This window comes from Dendrobates tinctorius, unplaced genomic scaffold (assembly GCF_039654945.1).
Source record: "Dendrobates tinctorius isolate UK_male_01 unplaced genomic scaffold, ASM3965494v1 ptg000020l, whole genome shotgun sequence".
In the NCBI taxonomy this organism is placed as follows: domain Eukaryota; kingdom Metazoa; phylum Chordata; class Amphibia; order Anura; family Dendrobatidae; genus Dendrobates; species Dendrobates tinctorius.
The window spans coordinates 24,011,052-24,035,600 of record NW_027361688.1 but is presented as its reverse complement, the minus strand read 5'-3'; the positions used below and the strand labels follow the sequence as shown (position 1 = coordinate 24,035,600).

At 44.1% G+C, this 24,549-nt stretch overlaps 1 protein-coding gene across 2 annotated transcripts in view; it reads left to right on the top strand.

The window, feature by feature from the left end:
• The window catches only part of GALNT10 (polypeptide N-acetylgalactosaminyltransferase 10), a 155,915-nt gene that overhangs the window by 60,927 nt on the left and 70,439 nt on the right, over positions 1-24,549 (top strand). The gene's annotated exons all lie outside the window — the stretch shown is intronic.

Genomic DNA, 24,549 nt, shown 5'->3' with positions numbered 1-24,549 from the left:
ATTAAGGTTTCTCAACTAGAGATGACATGTCAGGGAAGGCGGAATTGGACATCTTGCATTTCAGTATATCTATTCCTTTGGTCCCATGGTAGGTGTACCTTTGCAGGGCTAGGACCATGTAATTCCATTAAAATATCTAGACCCGTCCAGTACTGGTTGAAGGAGAAGGCATTTCATCAAAAATCGTTCAAGAAGAATGAAGTAGGTGACCATTAACAACCAAACAAGTTGCAGCTTTATTTTGAAACACTGCCACAGCTGATTGTTTGGATTTCCACTGACTCCCTCCTACTTTGCACCTTATTTATTAAATTCCCATGGGAGGCAGAATTCAGATGTCTGGGTGATGTTCCTCTGACCCAAACTCATAGGTGTAAATGAGGTTGTCAAGTTTGGCTCTGGAGACCTGAAGCTAGTCTGTGTTTCATGGTCCACACTCGAACCATGATGCAAGGACCAATGAATTTGTCATTCAGAGGTGTACCTAGTCTTCTATAATGTTAATTCAGCCTCCAGGGGTCTTCCAGGACTCCAATATTGATGGCCTATCCTTAAGATATCAGTGTCAGATTGGTGCCAGTCTGACTTTCCCACGATCTGCTGATTGAAGGTGATGCAGCGCATGGGAAGTGGCACATTTTGTAGTGGCCATGAATGGTACTGTAAACTCTCTCCTTTTCACTTGTATGGGTGAGAGCTTGCAATACCACTTAAGGCCACTAAACGGTGTATGGAGCTGTGCTACTTGGCACCCTTAATCAGCTGATCGGTGGGATTTGATGCAATGATTGATTTGTTCACCGATTGCATCGACTTACAAATAAAAAATATATGTTACAAATGCAATTTCACTCTGAAGGTGTGTGGAAATATACATTAGAAGGACATTCTGTGCATTTCTTCCACCTGTCCGTGTGTTTCGACATTGTGAGCTTGTTAGCAACCTATCAGCAGTGTCTCCACCAGCTAGGGAATGTTTCAGGAAGACTGGTCTAATCACATTCACCGCCCCAGGCCTTTCTTAAGCACTTCTCTGCAGTGAATTGCAGGTCAAAGACTCGTAACACATTGTAGCCCGTATGATTCAGATTCAGAGCAGATATCAGCCAAGCATTGGACGGTCGTCCTCTGTGCGCGTCACGGTCTCTGCACAAGGTTTGCCCTCTGACATAAATGACAGACATTTAGAGATGCAGGTAAACATTTTTGTTGGTGGAGGTGATGGCCAGATGACTGCTACTAAAGCCAATATTCCAAGACGCTGAGATATGAGTTGTTGTTTGCTGCGGCACCATAATGTAGATCTTCTATAGTTCGTGGTGGAAAAGGGTTGACCACCAAAGGTTTCCACCTCAGGGCGTATCCACTGGTGGAGGTAGAAATGTCTGAAAGAAACGTGTCTCACGTCTGGGACCTGCCATCATATCCAGAAAGGGTCCTCTGTCCCACCAAATAAGGTGGCTGGTGGGGAACGAACGAAGAAGACAAGAGCCACCTCTTCTCTTATTCTTAGCGTGATGGATTCGGGTCCCAAAGTTTGTACGCTATAATTATAGCATTTCTTGCGGACCGGTGGAAGCTGAATGTTTGGGTTTTGTGTTTTATGGCCATATATAAGCTGTTGAGGAGCTGTCAGTGTCTTTGGCTCTGAAATGATATATGGACCACCATGGCTTGGGCACAGCATTGGCTGGCCAAGACTTCTCCTGTTTGCCCCGGATCCACAGCCATCAGCCGATTGCGGCCTCCGCTCCCATGTTAGCTGATCGTCTTCGACGAGACAACCACTTTCATTAGCGTTTGGGTAGAGCTAGGACTCTAATTAAATAACCTGCAGCTATATTTCTACCAGCAAATGACAACTAATTAACGTTGCCGTGATATAACGCTGGGGCGCAGGAGGCTGCGATTGTGAATAATAAAGTACTAGAATATTGACAACGTCGCTGATGCATAAGAAGCGTTACTGGTTGATTATCAGTTGCACAAAATGCTCCATTCTGTACAGCGGGCGTAGGAACGGTTTCGGATAATTACTTCCTACCGGTAGTTGGAGGTCCGAGACGCCCAAGTGGACCTGGATGAATAATTTATTAGTGATTGAAAATCTTTTAGTGTCGACTCAATTATTTTCCATTGAAAGGTACTCCTTGATTTGGGGACCTATTCTTAGGAGGGGTCATCATTATCAGATTGATGGAGATGCGGCTCCCAGGACCTTCACTAATCATCCGATCGTAGGGCAGAAGTGCTCTGATACATTGGCAAAGCTCTAGTCCTGAATGGCGCTGAAGCTTTTTTACCATCTGTACTACCATTCATGGCCACCACACAATGTACGGGTTCTCGTGCGCTGCCGGCCCTGATCAGTGGCGTTGCTGTGTGCGGAGCCCCTACTAACCCATTACTGGAAGTGGGAAAGCTGTATATATTGTATAGTGGTCATGAATGCTATTGTAATTAGAGATGAGCGACTTTGCTTTTTTCGGGTCGAGTCGGGTTTCATGAAACCCGACTTTCACAAAAGTCTGGTCGAATGCAATCGGCCGATTATCGTGAAAAGTCTAAGGCCGACTGAAACATGAAACCCAATGCAAGTCAATGGGGAAGAAAAGTCAGCAGTGAGTGGAGGACAGGAAACACACCTACAGTGCCCATTTTAATGCAAAAAACATCAATTCTTATTACTTAAGCTTGTCAACCTTAAGCTACTTTATAATAATAGTTAGTCATTGAAAACTGGGGGTTATTTGGCTAAAGTTGTGGGGGGTAGGGCTGGCTCCAGATTTTCGTGGGCCCAGGGCCAAAGAGTGTCACTGGGCTCCTTTAACACATGCCACAATTCATGATCCTCTGATACGGCAGAGAAATAGTGGTATAGTACAATGAAAAATACTTCACTTCTTACATCTCATGACTGATATCCATTTTAAATTCTCCAATAGCTCCAAAAACGGACAGTATATAACTCCATACAGTATTATGGCCACCGCAAAGTGCGCCATACAGAGTAATGAGGCCCATATATTTCTCCATACAGAATCATTGGTCCCATATAATGTTCGATACAGTATATGATGAGCTCCACATAATGCTACAGTATATGTTGTTCCCCATGGATGATGCTCCACTGTCTTATGGGCCCAAATAATGCTCCATATATAATTGACCCCATTTCTAATGCTCCAGTGTATAATGGGTCCTGTAAATGCTGCTCCATGTCTGATGTCCCACATTTGGAAAGCTCCAGTGTATGATGGGCCTCATGGATGATGCTCTAGTGTACGATTGGTCCAAATAATGCTCCATATATAATGGGCCCCATTTCTAATGCTCCAGTGTATAATGGGCCCTGTAAATGCTGCTCCAGTGCCTGATGTCCACCTTTGGAATGTTCCAGTGTATGGTGGGCCCCATATATCATTCTCCAGAGTATAGTGCTCCCCAAAAATTGCTCCCAACAGTTAAAACAATTAAATAAGTTTCCTCGCTAGGGAATCCCTGTACTCTGGACTCCTCGTCGTCCCCATCTTCCATCTCTCTGCACTTGGACTGTTTAGGCAGAGGGCGTACAGACGTGATGTCATCGCGCTCTCTGACCAGAATGTCACTGTCAGGAAACGCGGAAGACGTCATGGCGGTGGAGCAGGGAGAGGTAAGTATTTCAACTTTGCAAGTGCTGTGATCCTGAGCAAGCAGGGGGGCCCACTCGTTGGCAAACGGCACTGGTACAGGGCCACTCATAGTACGGCGGTGTGTCTGACGGCGGGTCGGCCCTCCCACCGGCAGAGACACTTTTGCGTACTATGAGGGTCCCTGTGCCAGTGCCATCGCCCATGAGTATGCCCCCCCACCTGCTCAAGGAACCTGCACTTTCATCTGCACCTTCCTCTTTGTCACCGTGTAAGGTGGTATAGTATGCGGGAAGGGGAACCCGAGTTTCCTCTTGGTCAGATTCTGGCTGTGTAGAGTGCGATGGGAGTGTAGTGGTCTGGGTCAATGTACCAGCAGAATCATCTAGCAGTGGCTGGGCATCAGTGCACTTGTTGCGCCCCCAGGAGTTCGGTCGCCAGAGTGGCATTACCTTCCTCCTAGGGAGTGTGATGATGTCATGCTTGGGAGCAACGAAGGATCTCTCTAGCAGTTAAACCAACACACAACATAGTTCCCACTCCAGGCCAGCAGGGAGAGCTCTGAACCTGACTGCTGAGGAGCTGCTCTCTGTGGTCGGGAGGGGGGAAGTTAGGGCAGTCTGTGAAGGGAAGGGGAAGTGTGTGGACGTGAAAATGGGAGCTGGAGGATGAGCAGAGTTAAGGCTCACTCCTAGCTGGAGAGCATGGTCCGGATTCCGGTCTCCGAGTTTCTAGGGACACTGATGGTCCTGCAGCAGAAACCGGAGGAAGTAGCAGCTGTAAATGCTCTGTTCCCAACTAAGGCTCGGAGGCCCCAGCAGCGACGTGTGTGAGCCAGAAGGAAAAGGCTACGGCTGCCTGCCATACAAGAAAGTTCCAAAAGAGAGTCAACAGGGGGAACTTCAGTGAACTCAGTACTGCGAGTACCTCAGATAAGCGCTAGAACGGAGGCCACACTACCTATCTGCAGAGAGAGAATTCCTAATTTGCTTCCAGGCTGACCAACTCCTTCTCCATCTGTACTCTGGGTCCTGGACGGCACTTACCAAGTACAGGTAAAGGAACTGCACGACTGTGTCTGTCATCTTTCTCCTGCGCCTGGCGCACGACTCTGCTACATCCTGCACTGCACACCATCTACCAACTCTTTCATCTGCCCTGCGACTACGGTCTTATCTGTGCAGGGCTTCTACATCTTAGCTGCACCACACCATCTGTCCCAGAGAAGCGACACTGCAGCGCTGGTCAATCTGATCAGAAACCACAGGTGGCGTCACGTATCATTCACCTATAAACGTTATTCACCCCTTTGCATGGATGCCCAGGGCCACGGACCGGGTTACCCCCACCAAGACACATCCCTCTGAGATACTGGCCCGGTACCGATTAACCCCACTGCCCTGGCGGGCGACCCACACTCCATGTCAGATTCATCTTGGACTGAGGAATTCAGGATTTGACTTGATAACCCAGGCATGGTATGTTAGAAAGAGCTACATGGACTAATGTGAAGTGTGGCCTGCTGCATCATTCACTTTTGGTGGGGGTGAAGGACACAAGGAAAGGGGTTCTTCCTGACCAGGAGCCAGCACTTGACGACTCAGTGCTTGCGTTTTTTGAAACTTCAGAAGAGGAGGGCATATTAGCTGGAGTCTGTTTCGGCAATGTAAGCCAAAACCAGTTCCTGATGCTCCGGCTTTAAAAGCGGTTTACCTACTCCCAGAAAAGGGAGCCTTCGAGGCCTTGTGGAGCCAGACGATGACGCAGGCTCAACACCTCCTGCCTTAGGTGCTATTGTGCTTTTGCCACTACCAGCAGATGCACCACCACCACCATCAGTACCAGCTGGCAACCCCCGTCCACTTCCAAGGCCTCTTCCACCATACTTCCTCATTTTTGGGAATATGTACCTAAAATACCACCAGCTATATGGTACTGTAAAACAAGGTACAAGGTGTATATAGTATTGGGGAGAATTTGAATCTCCCTAGAGATTTTAGGAGGCTGAACTATTATCTCAGGCCCAGGAGAGATTACACCTCAATGTAACAGGCTGAAATTGGATGGTGTATGACAAGGTGGAGGGTGTCTATAGGATTTGCGAGAATTTGAATCTCCCTAGAGATTTTAGGAGGCTGACAATGATGCTCTCAGTCCAAGTACGGCAGCAGGCAGCCTAATAAGCAGGACTGCTGCACACAAAAGTGTGGAAAAATGAACGCTTGGTAACTGTGCAGAAAAGAGGAAGAAAAGTATTTTTGTTTTTAAAAAAGCAGTTTGCCTTGCAATGTGCAAACAGCAATGCAGCTATCAGGGAGCCTTATAAGGCAGCCTAATAACCAACAGAGCTGATGCACAAAAATATATCCTCCCCTGTCACTGCACACAAACTGGTGTGTTGTACAGTGAAAATCGCTCCCAGCAGAAGCAGTTTTTTTTTTTTTCTTCTTCCCTGCCTAACGCTCTCCCTTATTCAGAATCAGCAGCAGCCACCTCTCCCTATGCTAAGATCGGCAGAAGTAAGATGGCGGTCGGCGTGCACGCCCTTTTATAGCCCCTGTGACGCCACACAAAGCAAGCCAATCACTTGCATGCCCTTCTCAAAGATGATGGTGACCGTTGCCCACAGTGTGCGTCCTCCATCATTGGCTGAAAAGGGCGCTGGAAGCATCATTTGAAACGCGACTTTGGCACTCTGGTCGCCGACCTCATGGCCGACCTCACGCTATGGTCGGGTTTCGTTTCATGAAACCCAACTTTAGCGAAAATCGGCGACTTATGAATTTGACCGACCCGTTTCGCTCAACTCTAATTGCAATCTTTCATTTATTCTTGTGAATCAGGGAGATTGCAGTACCATTCATGACCACTATACCTCAAACGGCGCTGTACTGTTTTAGTGATTGTCTCACTTTTGCTGCATCACCTCAATCACTTGATCAGTCATCAAGGTTAAAGAAACCCACCACCTTCAAGCCTAAATAGTGTATTTTTTTCATGTATAGTCATGGTGCTACTGCTTTACACTGTCAAATTGGCAGCAGGATGGAGGCCACAATTAGTTTTGGAAGTAGGGCCTCTTTAAAGTATAAAAGAAAGAAGGAAAAAAAAGCAAATCAGATCTCGTTCATCCCTTGATAAGACTCATTTTATTCTCCAGCGAACCGCTTTTATGAAGCAAGGGGAATGACTTAGCAGCAAATGATCAAATTCCCTGCAGCGCCCCCCACAGGGTTTTGTTCTTTTATTCTTTATTGTGGCTCACATGGGACATTATTAAGATGTGCATTGTTTCTGAAGAAAAAAAATTCGATCTCATTCCTCCCTTTTATAATTTATCCCGTTGCAATTTTCTTGCCTTTTGTTTCATGCCTTTCAGGAGCCGCCTGATGTTGAGGATTGGCTGTTTTCTGCTGGCGGAGAGGACGTTGGTTGACGGCTTAGAGATCAGTTTACTCCCGGATGGGTTACATTGTAATTTGTCCACTTTCTCAAACTAAGTACTGTCACATTAGACAAGCATCTTTCATCAGGTCCTATTGTGTCGTGGAATCTGCCAGGACGGGGGAAGAGCGGAGATGGCGCTGAGCCAGGGATCAGTTCCCGTTCCACGACTATGATTTTCTATGGCAATGTAAGCGGGTTCATAGGGCACCAGGATCCATTACAGCAGCGGAGGGGTGAAACATCTAAGCCTAGGAGTGTTTTTCAAGTCTTGGCGTCATTTTAGAAATGAATCAGATATGCATGCTGTCGAGTGATTGTGGCGCCAACAGATTGCACATTGTTCTCTGTAAGCAAGGTGGCATTTAATATTATCGCGTCATGCATATGTGAGCTTGAATTAATGGCTCTAGGGTATAAATTGGACTTGTGCCGTCCGTTTTTTGATCGGCTAGCGCATGGACATCACGCTAACATACTGTAGGGTCGTTCAGATGAACGATTTTTCTCTCGGCCCCATTGTCCTTGAGGGAAAAATTGCACCAGGCACTACTTTTTTCCTAGTCTCGAATGAGACCATCCCATTCAAGTCATTAAAGAAAATCGGTGTAGGGGAGACCTGTTCGCGATAACTGGAAAGAACACAACCCGCCTTATACTCTGGTGGAAAATGTCTTATGAAGTCATGGAGAAGTGATTTTTTCTTATTAGTGCCCGCGATTAGTGTTTTGTTATTCTTGTCGCTGCTGCATTACGGTCTCTGTGGTCTAGTTTTGTGACCCGTCTCGTGCTGGGCTGACATTTACAGTAATGGCTTATTATTCATCTTAACAACACATGCAGCGACTGGCACATAGATAATAAGACCTTGATGTTTGCTTTCAAAGAGAAACGCACACGGTGCTGAAAGCTGCTGCACGTAGGATGCAAATCTGGCGGTCTTCAGAGTGATAACTGGAAGACTTTACCTTTGACAGAATGGCGTATGTACCTAGAAGGCGGTGTTGGAAGGGAATGTAATGGCACCTAGGACTTTATTTTGTAAGTTTATCATAGAGGCATTATTTATTTTGGAAGTTTCTGGAAAAGGATCTTAAAAGTTAAATTCGGGACCAGGGGTAGACAAGATAGGCAGACGAGTCACCGCAACTCCATGTCTCGCGGCTGTTCAACAGCCAATCCCTGCGTGTGTTGCAGTTGTTGAACACCCACGAGACATGCAGCCTTGGGGACTCGAACATAGTATTCGAGCTCACAGAAGATACTCTATTAGCACCAGGACTGTGGAGTTGGTAAGCTTCTCAATTTCCATGATACCGACTCCACCAAAATGGGCTCCATCTCCATTACTCTGAATGCACAGCCCTGCCAGGACTGTGGAGTCGGTAAGCTAAAACTCCAACTCCTCAATTTCCGTGACACCATCTCTGACTCCACCAAAATGGGCTTAGACTCAACGACTCCGACTCCACGGCGCTGATTAGCACACCATCATGCTCACATAACACCTTATCTGAGTATGCTCGGTCATCACTAATAGGCAGCTGTCTAGGCCATATTTAGGGCAGGGAGGGTGCACAAAAATGGCTTTAGAGCAGGGGTCCCCAACCTGTAGCTCGGGAGCCACTTGTGGCTCGCGGCTGTCTGCCAGCTTGGCGCATTAGCTCCACATGTAGCAAACGGGTATGAAGAGCTCGTCTGAAAATGGTAAATTTTGTGAACAGCCCTGCACAGAAGAGCAGATCTGGATGCACATATACTGGTATTAGGGATTTTGAGATAATTTAAGTATGGTACACTGGAGACAAGATGATACCACCTGTCAGAGGAAGTGCTTGAAGTTTGATGTGACAGTGTGTTGGGAGTGATTGATGAGAGACAACTGAATGGGGGTATTGTGGGAACCCCTGGATTTTGATATACTGCTTTGCAGTGATTTCTGTGGAAAATGTTTGGTTACCATTATGCCTGTAATGGGGGCTTGGGTTTCTACTATTGTGAGGGGGGCGGGAGCTGAATGTGGCTCGCAACCCTCTCTCAAGGCTGGATATGATTTCATAGAGGAAGGTCTTCCTTTTTCAGGACTGCCCTTTATTAGCCTGATAAAACCCAATAGAAAAAAAAACAAAATGAGCAAATACCCTGTAGTAAGTAAATAGTAATAGTACATGTTAATAACACAGGGTACTTGGTTAACACTAATTTGATCAAAAAAAGCGTAAAAGCCATCCAACCGCGGCAAGGTGCGCCCAACTGGGATGGTCCTTTCCTGTCTCTAGTGGTGTCAGCCAACCTCAATTTAGGTAAGGGCAGGGCAAGACTGGTCTGACTATTCAGACACCTACGCCTGGGAAGCTGTATAGATAAATACCGAGCTGAAAAAGGGGCTGCCCCTGTTTTGTACAATAAACTACAGCAAAACCAAAAAAATGAGCCGGAGCACAAGTTGGTATAGAGCACGTTCATGCGATGGCCGTTTCACAGACAAAACACAGGAAAAAAAACAAAATGAGCAAATGCCCTGTAGTAAGTAAATACTAATAGTACATGTAAATAACATAGGATAGCACCGTCCAGATTGGGTACGCCTTGTCGCGGTGGTATGGCTTTTATGCTTTTTTGATCAAAACTTAGTTAACTAAGTACCATATGTAATTTACATATACTATTACTTAGTGCAGGGTATTTGCTCTTTTTGCTTTTTTAATTTTTTTTTTTTTTTTGTCTTGGGTTTGGTCCGTGAAATGCCCAGTGTGAATGTGTTTTTACACATTGCACCTATACCAACTTATGCTCCAGGTCATTACCTCCTTACCCTCAAAGCCGTTGTTTTATTTAGAAAACCCATTTTCACATTGTCTCAAAAGTAATCCTGAGTTAAGAGGGAAACCCACTCTTTCAGGACTGCCATCCATTAGAGAGAGAAGAGGCTCTCTCTTTGGAGCACCCGCCAGTGGTTATTTTCCATTTCTCCTGCGGTTGCGCTGCAGAAATATTGAACATTAACCCCAGAGTTTACAATTTATTGCATGAGTCCCAGCAACAGGACATCATTAATGTGTTCGGTTTTATTTATAAAAGATGTTTAATAAAAAAAAAAAAATAGCTTGTCCAAGTGAACAACCCTTGTCAACCTTTAGATTTATACCGATCTAAACATTTTTATTTATATGTCCGTTACTCGTTGTTAAATTCATCCAGAACGTGCCTCACTGCAACGAAACCTGCGTCACCCCAAGCAAAATAAAAAAAGGTATTCTTTTACTTTTCCATGTCTTTGTGTTGATGGGTCTCTTTGGCATGGAAAAACTATTCATTTATTTGTTCTCAGTATGAAAGACTTTCAGGAACCGGTTTTACCTCTGGGGCTCCTGGAACAAGCCAGTGTTCTAGATATCCCAAGACTAGATTTCCCTTGTTTAAAATTTGAAGATGTTTCATGGATAATTTTGAAAAGTTGCATGTAAGAAGCACTGAGACATGATTGTCTATGCATCTAAATGTACAGACAGTGAAATAATCCTTAGTTCTTAAGAAAGCTCCGGGGTGTCTGCTGGCTGCTTGCGGGCTGCTTACATTCTCCTTCCCTTTGAGAATACTTTCATGCTTGGCTAGCATGAAAGGCACCAGCAGCTTAAAATACTTGTTGTTTGTAATAGCATTTTAGCAGTTTCTCTCTCAGGCTAAGTGCAGACGTACTTTTTTGCCCTGCGGATTTTTCCGCGCAGAATTGAAGAAATCCGCAGGTCAAATGTCCTGCATTTTTCCTGCGGATTTCTTCCATTTTTCTTGCGGTTTTCTTTCGGTTTTTGTGCGGTTTTTGTGCGGTTTCCCCCTGCGGATTTGGAAAATGGAGCAGGTGGAAAACCGCACAAAAGAAGTGTCATGCTGCATATTTTGTACCACAAGAAAACTGCGCGGAAAAATGCGCAGCGTCTGCACAGCGTTTTTTTTTTAAATTGATTTACATGCTACTGTACATCACAATGCGGATATGCAGCGTTTCTGCGCGGTAAAATCTGCTGCGGATCTGCTGGAAATCTGCATCGTGTGCACATAGCCTCAATGAGATAAAATTGTCTGGCAGAAACCTTCGTCATTATGCCTTTATCTGCACGAACCAGGCCGCGCTTACAAATCTCTTCACCGTACGATGGTCACGCTCAAGTTTTTGGGAAAATATCTGTTTTCATACCTTGACCAAGGCAGCAGAGAGATCCTTTTTCTTTCTGTATTGCTTGAAACATGTGGCTGCTTAATAATGTGGAATGTCTTCCTTTAGTTTTCCATTTAATTGGGCTCACCTGGCAAACTAATCACAGGTGTTTGAGATTGATACCCTGAGACACAATAACGTCCATGAGTATATGTGAAAAACATAAAATTACATCTTTATAATACTGAAATCCAATTTGCATAATAATTTGTAACGTGGCATACTTGGCATTCCCATTTGAAAATATATTCATGCTTGACCAGTTATTGAAAATGTATAAACTGATCGGTGGCAGATTATCACTGATGTTGGGGGGGTGATAGAAAACTTGGGCATGTTGGATTTCAACATGCCTTATCCTTGGTTCTCTTGGGAGATCACAGATGTCTGCCAGCCGCTTACTTACCACTCCCATTTGCGTTTGACCCCGTAAACTCTTTTGCGTGATTTTCCACATTATACTGCTATTCTGTGCTGAATAAACAAGTGCCAGATTATCAGATTTTCCATGTTAACCGATGAGGAATTAAAGGATTTTGACTTTGCTGCATTCATAAAGTCTTTTTTTCATTTTCACCGCATCCTGATGACTCGCAATAACTGGTAATCATCTTATCAGCGGGAGATGGTCGTGGGCCACAGATTGGTAGCCAGAGTTCTTAGCAGATTTCCAGAAATGTAAGGGCCGAAGTTGAATTATTATTTCTGTCCTGATATTTCAACAAATAACAATTCTGGAGCATCTGTTTTTTTTTTTCTAACTTTGCATTTTACTATTCCTCTATTGTTTCGCTTGGAAATGTATAAATTGACAAGTGAACATTACCATTTTATCTATTTTGGCAAAATGGCATGTGCCGCCGTACCTTTTATTTTTTTTATCCAATGTCTGGATGTGTAAGGGCAGCGTTAAACTTCCGCTGATCGGCTATGTTATGTTATGTGACCGCTGCAGACAATCAGTGGCTGATCACAACTGAAAATCCACTCTGCTGGAGTAGTAAAGGCTGCAGCCAATCAGCTGCCATAGATTGACTGCAGCGGTCACTTGACAAAGCAATGCAATGAGGCCTTGGTCCAGGAGGCAAATATGAAGTTTTTTTTTTTAATTTTATGATGTACAGTGGAGTCGTTAAGTGGGTTGTCCTTTAAAGAAGTGATCTGGCTTTGGGGTATAAGTCTGCAGTCACTCTGTGTGACTGCAGACCTGTGAATCCGCTGAGGATTGTCCGGCGCTGGGAGCGGTCAGTCATGTGACCACAAGTATATGATTTGCTTCTGGCCACATTTCAACTAGACTTATCTGGCCTCACTCTAATCACTTGCATTGCGAGCAAGTCTAGTCGGCACGTGACCACATGTATGCAAATCATATACTTGCATCCACACGCCCGTCGCCCCAGACTTCAGCATCTGAGATTCCTGACCGCACGCTGTGAGCTCAATGTGGGGATTCACAAGTGGGCAGTCACATAGATAAACTGCAGGCTTGTACCCTAAGGCCGGACAGCCCCTTAAAGGATGACATGGGCAGAATGAGAGGTGGAACTACCATACAGCGTGTGAAAAGCTGGATGACATCACTTACGTAAAATTTTCTTTTCAGGGTAAAACGTTCACTTTTTTTGTGAATTTTAGAGGAGTGAATGACCTTCATCACCAATCCACACAATAGGTGATAAGTTTGCTGGTTGGGATCCCACCAATCAGTGCAATGAGGGTCTTAAACCTAGTTGAAGTCAGAATTCAATGGTGGTGTACTTAGCTTTCTCCATCAGTCCCATAGACCATTAATGACACGGAAGTGTGACTGTGTGATCAGTCCGGACTGCAGTTAGTAGGATTTGCGGCTTGTTGTGACTGGTGGGCCCCCAATTGATAAGTCAATTATCCCTTGTCCTGTGGTGATCAATTTGATTAATTTGCAACCCCACTAATCCCTCATCTTGCTTGTGTGCTCGCCTGCTTGCCTGCTTTCCTCTCCATCTTTGAAATCAAACATGTAGTTTGCTGTTCCACACGATATAATTCCAAATGTGGTCACAGGTAACCGCACACAAGGCTTTTCAAGCAGCACTTTTTCCAATCCCTCCTTGGGGGACGCCTGACCGCAGCGAGTTTTACGAACAATACATGCACTATTACACAGGTGAATGCACATTATTGACACGTGAATAGGGAGCTGGCACAGAAGCGGCACTGACTTGAGGATGCATTGTCTAAGGGGCTTGCATAAAGGTAAGACTCTGCCAGCCTCCCAGGTTCCCCCGATGCTCGATTATGACGTGTTGGTGGAAGAAATAGAGTCTGTACAATCAGTTTAATGCGAGCTGTATAAATGCGTATATATTGAACTGGAGTAAACGTGAAGTTTATAAAAAAAAAAAAAAAAAAAAAAATTTGGGGGGGCGATAGGTAATTTATTTAAAAAAGATCACAGGTTACAGAGTTTATTTGTTATATATGGAGATTATTGAGATGGCTACTCTTAGATTGCACCTGTTCACATCTGTTCTCTGTTGAAAGTTACAGATATTGCTGGATACTGTTGCAAATCTTCGATATTGCTTGTGGGAGGGCACTCTGCCGCCACAGCTTGTGGGAGGGCACTCTGCCGCCACAGCTTGTGGGTGGGCACTCTGCCGCCACAGCTTGTGGGTGGGCACTCTGCCGCCACAGCTTGTGGGGAGGGCACTCTGCCGCCACAGCTTGTGGGGAGGGCACTCTGCCGCCACAGCTTGTGGGGAGGGCACTCTGCCGCCACAGCTTGTGGGGAGGGCACTCTGCCGCCACAGCTTGTGGGAGGGCACTCTGCCGCCACAGCTTGTGGGAGGGCACTCTGCCGCCACAGCTTGTGGGAGGGCACTCTGCCGCCACAGCTTGTGGGAGGGCACTCTGCCGCCACAGCTTGTGGGGAGGGCACTCTGCCGCCACAGCTTGTGGGAGGGCACTCTGCCGCCACAGCTTGTGGGAGGGCACTCTGCCGCCACAGCTTGTGGGAGGGCACTCTGCCGCCACAGCTTGTGGGAGGGCACTCTGCCGCCACAGCTTGTGGGAGGGCACTCTGCCGCCACTGCTTATGGGTGGGCACTCTGCCGCCACTGCTTGTGGGTGGGCACTCTGCCGCCACTGCTTGTGAGAGGGCACTCTGCCGCCACTGCTTGCGGGTGGCACTGTTTACTGAGGCACAATAGCTGTCGTTATGTTGATGTAGCTTTTGTATCTGTGGGTGAACCCTATGTAGGAATGTCGCCTCGTAAGTCTCCTTGAAGATGATTATTAACATTAGACCAGTGTAGTAAGTCGTACAATAAAAACAAAAGCATTAACCACTAAAATACTTAGGAAGGCCAAATGCTGCATTTGGTTTTTAGTGACAGAAATCTCGGCGCACAGAAGACAGTCCAGCAAACAATAAATAGACCAGATACGAGGTGACTTTACCCTGCAAATAATAGTGAGAAATGCCTTTACAACTTGCAGCGTCCATGTTTTTAACCACAGGGTATTATGAACAGCTCTCGTAAATGACCAGCAGAAAACGACCGACCCCTGCTGGGGTTTTTAAGCTAAAACCACAGGATATCTGGTTTTGTGTACTGTGACTTCTCATATTGGAACATGAGCTAAATTTATAATCCATCTCTAAAAATACATCTCCCACCATTTTCTGAAAGCTCAAGCGAAAGATGAATTGTAGATAAAACCTGTTACTCCTATATGAGAAGCGACTCGCCTGTCAATCATACGTCGATATATTCTTCTCCGAGTCTGAATATATTAGAATTGGCATATTATCGTCATTAACTATTCACTGCAATATATCTTGTGCCGATCACTTATTAAGTTCCTGGAAGGTTTGGACCGTGCATTTAATTTTGTTTTATAATATTGTGAATGGGAGTCGGGCATGTGTAGTTCCTATATGAAAGACACCCTATCCTGGTCTTAAATATGACCCGTCACTTCCCATATATGTTTTTTTTTTTAATCTAGTGTAAATGCCGCTGTTCTGAATCCGGCGTTGTTTTTCGTGTGTTTGTGCGCCCCTCCATTCCTGAGATATGGTCCCCTTTTTTTTCTGTATATATATCTGGTCTCCTTGCCAAGTGGGTGTGGGCATCTTCCCTAGGACCACACCCAGTTGCCAAAATCAACTAGATTTACATACAGGGAAGAAGGGGCCGTATCTCGGGAACGGAGAGGAGCAGGAACAAAAGAAAAACAACGCTGGATTCAGAAGAAAAGCGGCATTTTACACCGAGTTAAAAAAATACATATATATGGGAAGTGATCGGTCTTCCTTTAAAGGGTTTTGAGGTTTCAAAAACCCATTTTAAATACCCTGTTTGGGAATTATGGTTTAACAAAATTGTTTCTCACTATCAGGAACCAAATCTATTAGCCACAGTGGCTACAAAGTATGTCTCGTTTTGTAAAGCTCTGCACGTAGTTCCATTGAGAACTGTGTAATGCATCTCATTTCCTGTGGAGGCGCTGCAGGGAAATTAATCACTTTCTGCTGTATTTTCCCACATGAAACTGCTGGTCATTGGTGGATTCTCTGTGATCAGTCTCAGTGTTTTACTGATGAGGGTCTACCGTCTGGGACATCTCAATGAAGGGATCCTTGAGTAAGAGGTAAACCATGAAAAACCCCTTCTTTTTACTGATCTGCGTGGGTCCTTGGAGGTTAGACCCCTCCACGAATAAAACCTTTATACCCTTTCCTGTGCATAAATAATCTGATATTCATGGCCTATCCTATGTCATCGATTATAAAAAAAAAAACCTTTTAAAGAGCAGCCTGTTCTGTTGTTGGAAGCGGGTGCTGGCTGGATAACACAGCTGGCATCCGCCTTGTATGGATGCACTCCATGCTCACTCTCCCGGACAGGGGTTCAAAATGGATGTCAACAATTGTGATGTTCTGTACAAATTAAAAATTGCTAATTTTTCATGATGCAAAATGGATGATTTTTCAGGACATGTTTGGTAATGGGACAAGACTATTTGTGGCATCCATAAATGCCGCCGTGGCTCCAGGCTGTATTTGTCTTTCCTCCCTGCGGTGCCACTTCTCCTTAGGGGACAATAAGCGTTGTTAAATGCATCGTTAGGTTTTCATTTCCAGTAATTAATCCTAACCGCATCCCCAAATGACGCCCTAATGCTTCGGATACACTCGTCCCCATGATAGGTGTGATCCGCGTATAATTGAGGATTAGTAAATGGCTGGCTATATATAGCAGTGATGGGAGACAGTGACTTTTGTCATGGTCTGGAGCTTCCCGCAGTCTGACGGGAACACTGTGCCGCTTGTGTAAGACACAATACCACACTAAACTCCATGGTTACCGCTGGGAGCCGTGTCGGAAAGCGTCATGAATTTCAAATGGTGCTTAGAATGAGGATCTTGTTATTTGCAGCTGCAAGGAGCAGGTGAGGGTGTTTATCTTCCTCCCCTTATTCGGCCCACTCAGATCCTCATCTTTATGTACACTTTCTGGATTTAAAGCTGCCTGCTGTGTCCTGTAGTGCTCCTGCGGGAAGCCGAAGCATCAACTTCTCGTCGGCCCTCATCTATATGCATTACCATGACCCTTGACCATGGAAGGTTGGGAGATGGCAGCGTAGGTTACTGGGACCTGAGAAGAAAGGCAAGACAGATCTGTACATAAAATAAGTACAAGACATTTATCTCCTTGGCTTTAGGTCTGTTTGCGCTTGAATGGCACCTAAAATAATAGCAAGGGAGCGCACAGGTCATGCCCCTGATGTGGACCCTTGGAAAGAGGACTTTGTCCTGGGACATCTCATCCACTTTGCTACTGGTTAGAGAGAATCTGGGCTGCAGAAGACCTGCTAGAAATTTGGGCTGCAGAAGAACTACTAGGAATTTGGGCTGCAGAAGAACTACTAGGGATTTGGGTTGCAGAAGAACTACTAGGAGCTTAGGGTGCAGAAGAACTACTAGGAGCTTAGGGTGCAGAAGAACTACTAGGAGCTTAGGGTGCAGAAGAACTACTAGGAGCTTAGGGTGCAGAAGAACTACTAGGAGCTTAGGGTGCAGAAGAACTACTAGGAGCTTAGGGTGCAGAAGAACTACTAGGAGCTTAGGGTGCAGAAGAACTAATAGGAGCTTAGGGTGCAGTACTGCTACAAATTTAGGCTGCAGAAGAACTACTAGGAATTTGGACTGCAGAAAAACTACTAGGAATTTGGGCTGCAGAAGAACTACTAGGAATTTGGGCTGCAGAAGAACTACTAGGAATTTGGGCTGTAGAAGAACTACTAGGAATTTGGGCTGTAGAAGAACTACTAGGGATTTGGGCTGCAGAAGAACTACTAGGAATTTGGGCTGCAGAAGAACTACTAGGAATTTGGACTGCAGAAGAACTACTAGGAATTTGGGCTGCAGAAGAACTACTAGGAATTTGGGCTGCAGAAGAACTACTAGGAATTTGGGCTGCAGAAGAACTACTAGGAATTTGGGCTGCAGAAGAACTAGGAATTTGGGCTGCAGAAGAACTACTAGGAATTTGGACTGCAGAAGAACTACTAGGAATTTGGACTGCAGAAGAACTACTAGGAATTTGGGCTGCAGAAGAACTACTAGGAATTTGGGCTGCAGAAGAACTACTAGGAATTTGGGCTTCAGAAGAACTACTAGGAATTTGGGCTGCAGAAGAACTACTAGGAATTTGGGCTGCAGAAGAACTACTAGGAATTTGGGCTGCAGAAGAACTACTAGGAATTTGGGCTGCAGAAGAACTACTAGGAATTTGGGCTGCAGAAGAACTACTAGGAATTTGGGCTGCAGAAGAACTACTAGGAATTTGGGCTGCAGAAGAACTACTAGGAATTTGGGCTGCAGAAGAACTACTAGGGATTTGGGCTGCAGAAGAACTACTAGGGATTTGGGTTGCAGAAGAACTACTAGGGATTTGGGTTGCAGAAGAACTACTAGGAGCTTAGGGTGCAGAAGAACTACTAGGAGCTTAGGGTGCAGAAGAACTACTAGGAGCTTAGGGTGCAGAAGAACTACTAGGAGCTTAGGGTGCAGAAGAACTACTAGGAGCTTAGGGTGCAGAAGAACTACTAGGAGCTTAGGGTGCAGAAGAACTACTAGGAGCTTAGGGTGCAGAAGAACTAATAGGAGCTTAGGGTGCAGTACTGCTACAAATTTAGGCTGCAGAAGAACTACTAGGAATTTGGACTGCAGAAGAACTACTAGGAATTTGGGCTGCAGAAGAACTACTAGGAATTTGGGCTGCAGAAGAACTACTAGGAATTTGGGCTGTAGAAGAACTACTAGGGATTTGGGCTGTAGAAGAACTACTAGGAATTTGGGCTGTAGAAGAACTACTAGGGATTTGGGCTGCAGAAGAACTACTAGGAATTTGGGCTGCAGAAGAACTACTAGGAATTTGGACTGCAGAAGAACTACTAGGAATTTGGGCTGCAGAAGAACTACTAGGAATTTGGGCTGCAGAAGAACTAGGAATTTGGGCTGCAGAAGAACTACTAGGAATTTGGACTGCAGAAGAACTACTAGGAATTTGGACTGCAGAAGAACTACTAGGAATTTGGGCTGCAGAAGAACTACTAGGAATTTGGGCTGCAGAAGAACTACTAGGAATTTGGGCTTCAGAAGAACTACTAGGAATTTGGGCTGCAGAAGAACTACTAGGAATTTGGGCTGCAGAAGAACTACTAGGAATTTGGGCTGCAGAAGAACTACTAGGAATTTGGGCTGCAGAAGAACTACTAGGAATTTGGGCTGCAGAAGAACTACTAGGAATTTGGGCTGCAGAAGAACTACTAGGAATTTGGGCTGCAGAAGAACTACTAGGAATTTGGGCTGCAGAAGAACTACTAGGAATTTGGGCTGCAGAAGAACTACTAGGAATTTGGGCTGCAGAAGAACTACTAGGAATTTGGGCTGCAGAAGAACTACTAGGAATTTGGGCTGCAGAAGAACTACTAGGAATTTGGGCTGCTGAAGAACTACTAGGAATTTGGGCTGCTGAAGAACTAAATAAATATACAGCAAAGATGCCAATAGTAATCAAGAATTTGACAATAAATTCTCACCCAATAATGTATGATATATAACAGCAAGTAAGATAAAATATAACTTTTAATACATAACTTAAAAAATCAATCCTAAGGTGTCACCAATTAGTGATTAAAATAAGATGCCCATACATTGGGTGATCCCCAAGGGATAATTAAATACACCCATAAAGCATCAGATAGGAATATAGAATGCAGTTAGTGGAACAACCAAAAAGCAATCTATATATATTGGATACAGCATAAAAAACAGCAAAATGCCATAGCCAAATGCACTCATATGTTTATATACTGGCTAGACCAAAAAAAAAAAAAAAAAAAAGAAACCTCTCCCCCCTTTTTTTTGGTCTAGTCAGTATATAAACATATGAGTGCATTTGGCTATGGCATTTTGCTGTTTTTTATGCTGTATCCAATATATATAGATTGCTTTTTGGTTGTTACACTAACTGCATTCTATATTCCTATCTGATGCTTTATGGGTGTATTTAATTATCCCTTGGGGATCACCCAATGTATGGGCATCTTATTTTAATCACTAATTGGTGACACCTTAGGATTGATTTTTTAAGTTATGTATTAAAAGTTATATTTTATCTTACTTGCTGTTATATATCTGCTGAAGAACTACTAGGAGTTTGGGCTGCAGAAGAACTACTAGGAGTTTGGACTGCAGAAGAATTACTAGGAATTTGGGCTGCAGAAGAACTACTAGGAGCTTAGAGTTCAGAAGAACTGCTAGGAATTTGGGCTGCAGAAGAACTACTAGGAATTTGGGCTGCAGAAGAACTACTAGGAATTTGGGCTGCAGAAGAACTACTAGGAATTTGGGCTGCAGAAGAACTACTAGGAATTTGGGCTGCAGAAGAACTACTAGGAATTTGGGCTGCAGAAGAACTACTAGGAGCTTAGAGTGCAGAAGAACTACTAGGAATTTGGGCTGCAGAAGAACTACTAGGAATGTGGGCTGCAGAAGAACTACTAGGAATGTGGGCTGCAGAAGAACTACTAGGAATGTGGGTTGCAGAAGAACTACTAGGAATGTGGGCTGCAGAAGAACTACTAGGAATGTGGGCTGTAGAAGAACTACTAGGAATGTGGGCTGCAGAAGAACTGCTAGGAATTTGGGCTGCAGAAGAACTACTAAGAAAGAATTTGGGCTGCAGAAATATTGGGTTCCTCTGCAGATGAACTACTTTTTTGGGTGGTATCCTCATGGAAAAAGCAATGACGGGCTATCGAGGGTTTTACTTGAGGGGGCTAAAACCAAGCACTCAGCTCCCCCTCTCTTTATATGTATGTGAGAGATAGGACTCGGGTATTTTTTAACTTAAAAAAAAAAAACTAAAAAAGTGACTGAAAACTACAGGAATAAAATCTAGCCTAATTAATAGTGCATGGCAACTGTCTTCTGGCAGTTTTTTTTTCTGGTTTTGTTCCTGCATACCTCTATATAGCCCCCTTTTCCCGGTATATAATTCTAGTGTTTTTGGCCAGGTGATATTAAGCCTGACCTTTTTCTCTTGTGAAATAAATGTATTTGTACTCTTAGGGATTTTTTACGACTAGATGCCTGAAAAAATAGCTTAAATAAAAAAAAACTCTTACTATTCATTTCAGTTACAAAACCACCTTGCTGTTCAGATGTTCAGTATTTTGAGTCTTTTTTTTTTCTTCCACTTTAGGTTTTGACAAACACTCGGCTGTAGAATAGATTGTTCATGTCCCTTCTTTGTCTCCTGGTGGAAAACGCTTCAAAATCGGCACTGACCAAATCCAAAAGCTCCATAAAAGACTCCAGGAAAAAAAAAAACTATCCAAAATTGTTTCTGGGGCTATGTGTACAAGACGTCTTTTAAACTCTGGGAACCTTATGAGTTTTTCAAGCAAGAGACACTTCTTAAAGAAATTTTGGAAATTTTTTTGTTCCTGAAGCGTCTTTTGTGTCGTTTTTCGGTCATTTGCTGAGCTTTTTTTCTGACTGTTTTCCCATGGATTTTATGAAGTCTTTTATTTTACTGTCATGTTTTTTTCACTCTTGAATAATGAAGAAACCGTTAGCTTTTTTTTTTTTATAAAGCAAAAGCGATCGCAAAATGCACCAAAACAACATCTGGCCGTCTTTTGAGCTTTTCCATTGATTTGTATTGTAAAGCACAGAGCGTCTACCAAATGGAAAACACCAGAAGAATGGTCAGATCACTCATTTCTCGGAGCTATTCCACTTTGAATCTTTGAGACCAATCCGAGCTCAGAGTGTCGGTGGGAATAGCGATCAGCCAAAGGGTTATTAGATGGTGTGGAGACACTGGAATCCATTGGATCTACCAACCAAACCGCTAAAGCTGGCTGTACCCATGAGATGGCAATCGGCAGGCAACTACCTCTGAAAACTGCTTGTCCTCACCAAAAACTAAAAGTTCAGGCTTTGAAATACCAACTGCCTGATACCCCTCTACCCCCAATATTATCTGTCGGGGGAGAGACTGGAGGCCCCCATACACAACAGATGGTCAAAAATCATTGGTTTCGGCCAACTTTCATCTAAAGTGTATCTTGGATTTACCGTGGCGGGGCAGCTGCCTCTTTACGATTTCTAGAGAATATTTCTGACCTGCCAGCATTGATCAGTCGAGGCTTTGTCATTCTTTGTTCCAATTTTTCGTTACACAGAGTAATACATTTTTCATAAGCTGCTATAGATTTTCAATTACTTCAAATTTGATTGACTCCCCGGTATAGCCAGTGCAAGTGAAAAATTACATGACCATAAGTCACATGCCAACTAAACTTGTTCAGCTTCTCACAATTCAATGCTATTGAGAGAAACCAAGTGAGTCTAGTCGGCATGTGACCGCGTGTATGCAAATTTGCAAAAAAAATTCACCGCTCGCTCCGGCAATACCGAGGAATCATGACGGAGTGTGAACTGCATTCTGTCATGACTCACCAGTCTGCCGACTTTGTTCTCGAACCTGGACAACCCCTTTAACCACCGCATTAAATGTTATAGATAACATTTCCTAACTGAACCGTTCCAAGCTTAGGATGCAATAGTTTTTTTGTGTGTTTTTTTTATTTTTGTCATTTTTTTTCAATTTGCTGTTAAATATTAGTTTTTTGTTTTTTTTTGATAAAAGAATCTTTGCTTAAAAAAAAAGTCGCGAAAGCAGCACATGAGAATAAAGCGGAAATCATACTGCTAGTGGACTACATGGCAGTGAAAAAATATTCTCTGTAGGATAGGAAGGGGTGTAAATTTTCCATGAAGTGATCATTTATGGATACTGGAATCATACAGATAAGCGGATATGTGTCACGTGATTGCTTCCCGCCTTAGGAGGACCACCCCTTCCAAGGCCACACCCCTCGCTCGACGATCAGTCAATCATAGTGTGATCACACTTTTTTTTTTTTCCTGCAGTTATTCCTCTATCTATAGCCATGTTTATAAAAGGAATAGCGGATTTTCCCTTGGGGAGGGGGAAATAAAACGGGGTTTTCTGCACTTAGTAAATTAGTAAGGATTAAAACAAGTTGCGAGCACAGCTCCAAAGATGTGAAATTAATCCAGTAGGTGCAGCCGGCCTGGTGTGCAACTGGAAATTTATGCAAGTTCCAGTAGTGGGTGGTGATTGGTAGAGGTACCAGGTGTAGGGCACTCCCGCGGTAGTAGATGTAACGAAAGGAACAAAATATACAAAAAAATAAACACTTTATTAAAAACACAATGCGTTTCTACTCTATCCAGCCTTCCTCAGGTGTCTGGAGGTTGGTACTGGGCTCATATACAGCTATGATTCAGCAGGTTTCCCAAGAATAGGTTTCTGTTCTAGCGAAACCCCCATACACCTGAGGAAGGCTGGATACTGTCGAAACGTGTTGTGTTTTTAATACAATTTTTATTTTCTATATTGTTGGTATATTTTTTTCCCTTTTGCTACATCTGTTACCTGTACATCTGGTATCTCTATAGCCGTGCCCAAGGGCAACCATGTAATACATGGGTGATCGAAGTCTTCCAGAGTCGGAGATGTCTAGGGTTACCGCTGCAGAGCCGCAGATTGTAGGGAGGCCACTATTCTCGAATCGTCTCAGTTGAACGTGCTCCTTCCTTTGATAGATATTTATTTTCGGATTTTATCTGCCTCTTGTAATTATCACTTTTTAGACGTAGAATGGATATAAGTGAGCGCAGCCCTCGACGAGACGTTGCAGTTATTACGGTTTTATTTTTTCTTTATTAGCTATAAATGTCTATATTGGTGTAATTGGATGTGATGTGTTTTCTCCGCCATTACATATATCCGGTATATTAGCACTTCACCTTAATTAGCTTCACAGTGGAATCTCATAGCAGTGATGTTCGTTTTCACTGTCTAATTGATGTAAACATCTCGGGGGCAGGGGGGCTGTCACCGGTCAGGCTAAACGTACGCCGACCACGGAGATATTTATTTAGCTCTGTGATCCACTGTGACTCGAGAATTTAGAGAAGGAATGGAATTGAACCACCTTACTTCTGTATCTCCTATATGTCCTCCCACAGCAGAGTTTCAAACACTATAGCGGTGTTCATCCTGCGCTTCCTGGTTCATGAACTAAATTCTAGAACCTGCAATGAAGAATGACATTTAGGGTCATTTTTTTCAGGCAAATTCCACTTGGAAAAAGTGACGCGGAAAAAATGAATGTTTTGCAGACAGATCCGTGCACAATTTTTACGCAGGTGGACTGGTAAGATTTGGTAAACTGTCATTCACTTTTGGGCAAAGCAGTAGGCGAGGGATCGGGCTTTTGTCCAGGATTGGTAAAACATGACCGCTCCCTTCCAGAAACCGCCCCACACCTATCAGAAAGTGAGGCTGCAGTTCAGCACATCACACGGCCTGCGGACAGGTGGGGCACTGCTTTTGGACAAAATCAGACTTTTTTTTTATGATCCTGGATAACCTTACTAAAGAATGGGATGAGATTAAGGAGATGTAAGAAGTTTCAATGTACAATTTTATTATCTTTTTCTTTTTATGCGGACTTTAATTTGACTGTATTAGGGATTCTTTACATTGGAGAGCTCCGCCCCTAGGACTCTCTTCAGACTCTGGAAGCTTTTGTGTCTGGAAAAGAAACATTTCCTTTGCTCTGCTGAATAAGTGCATGTGCATCGAGCATTTTCTC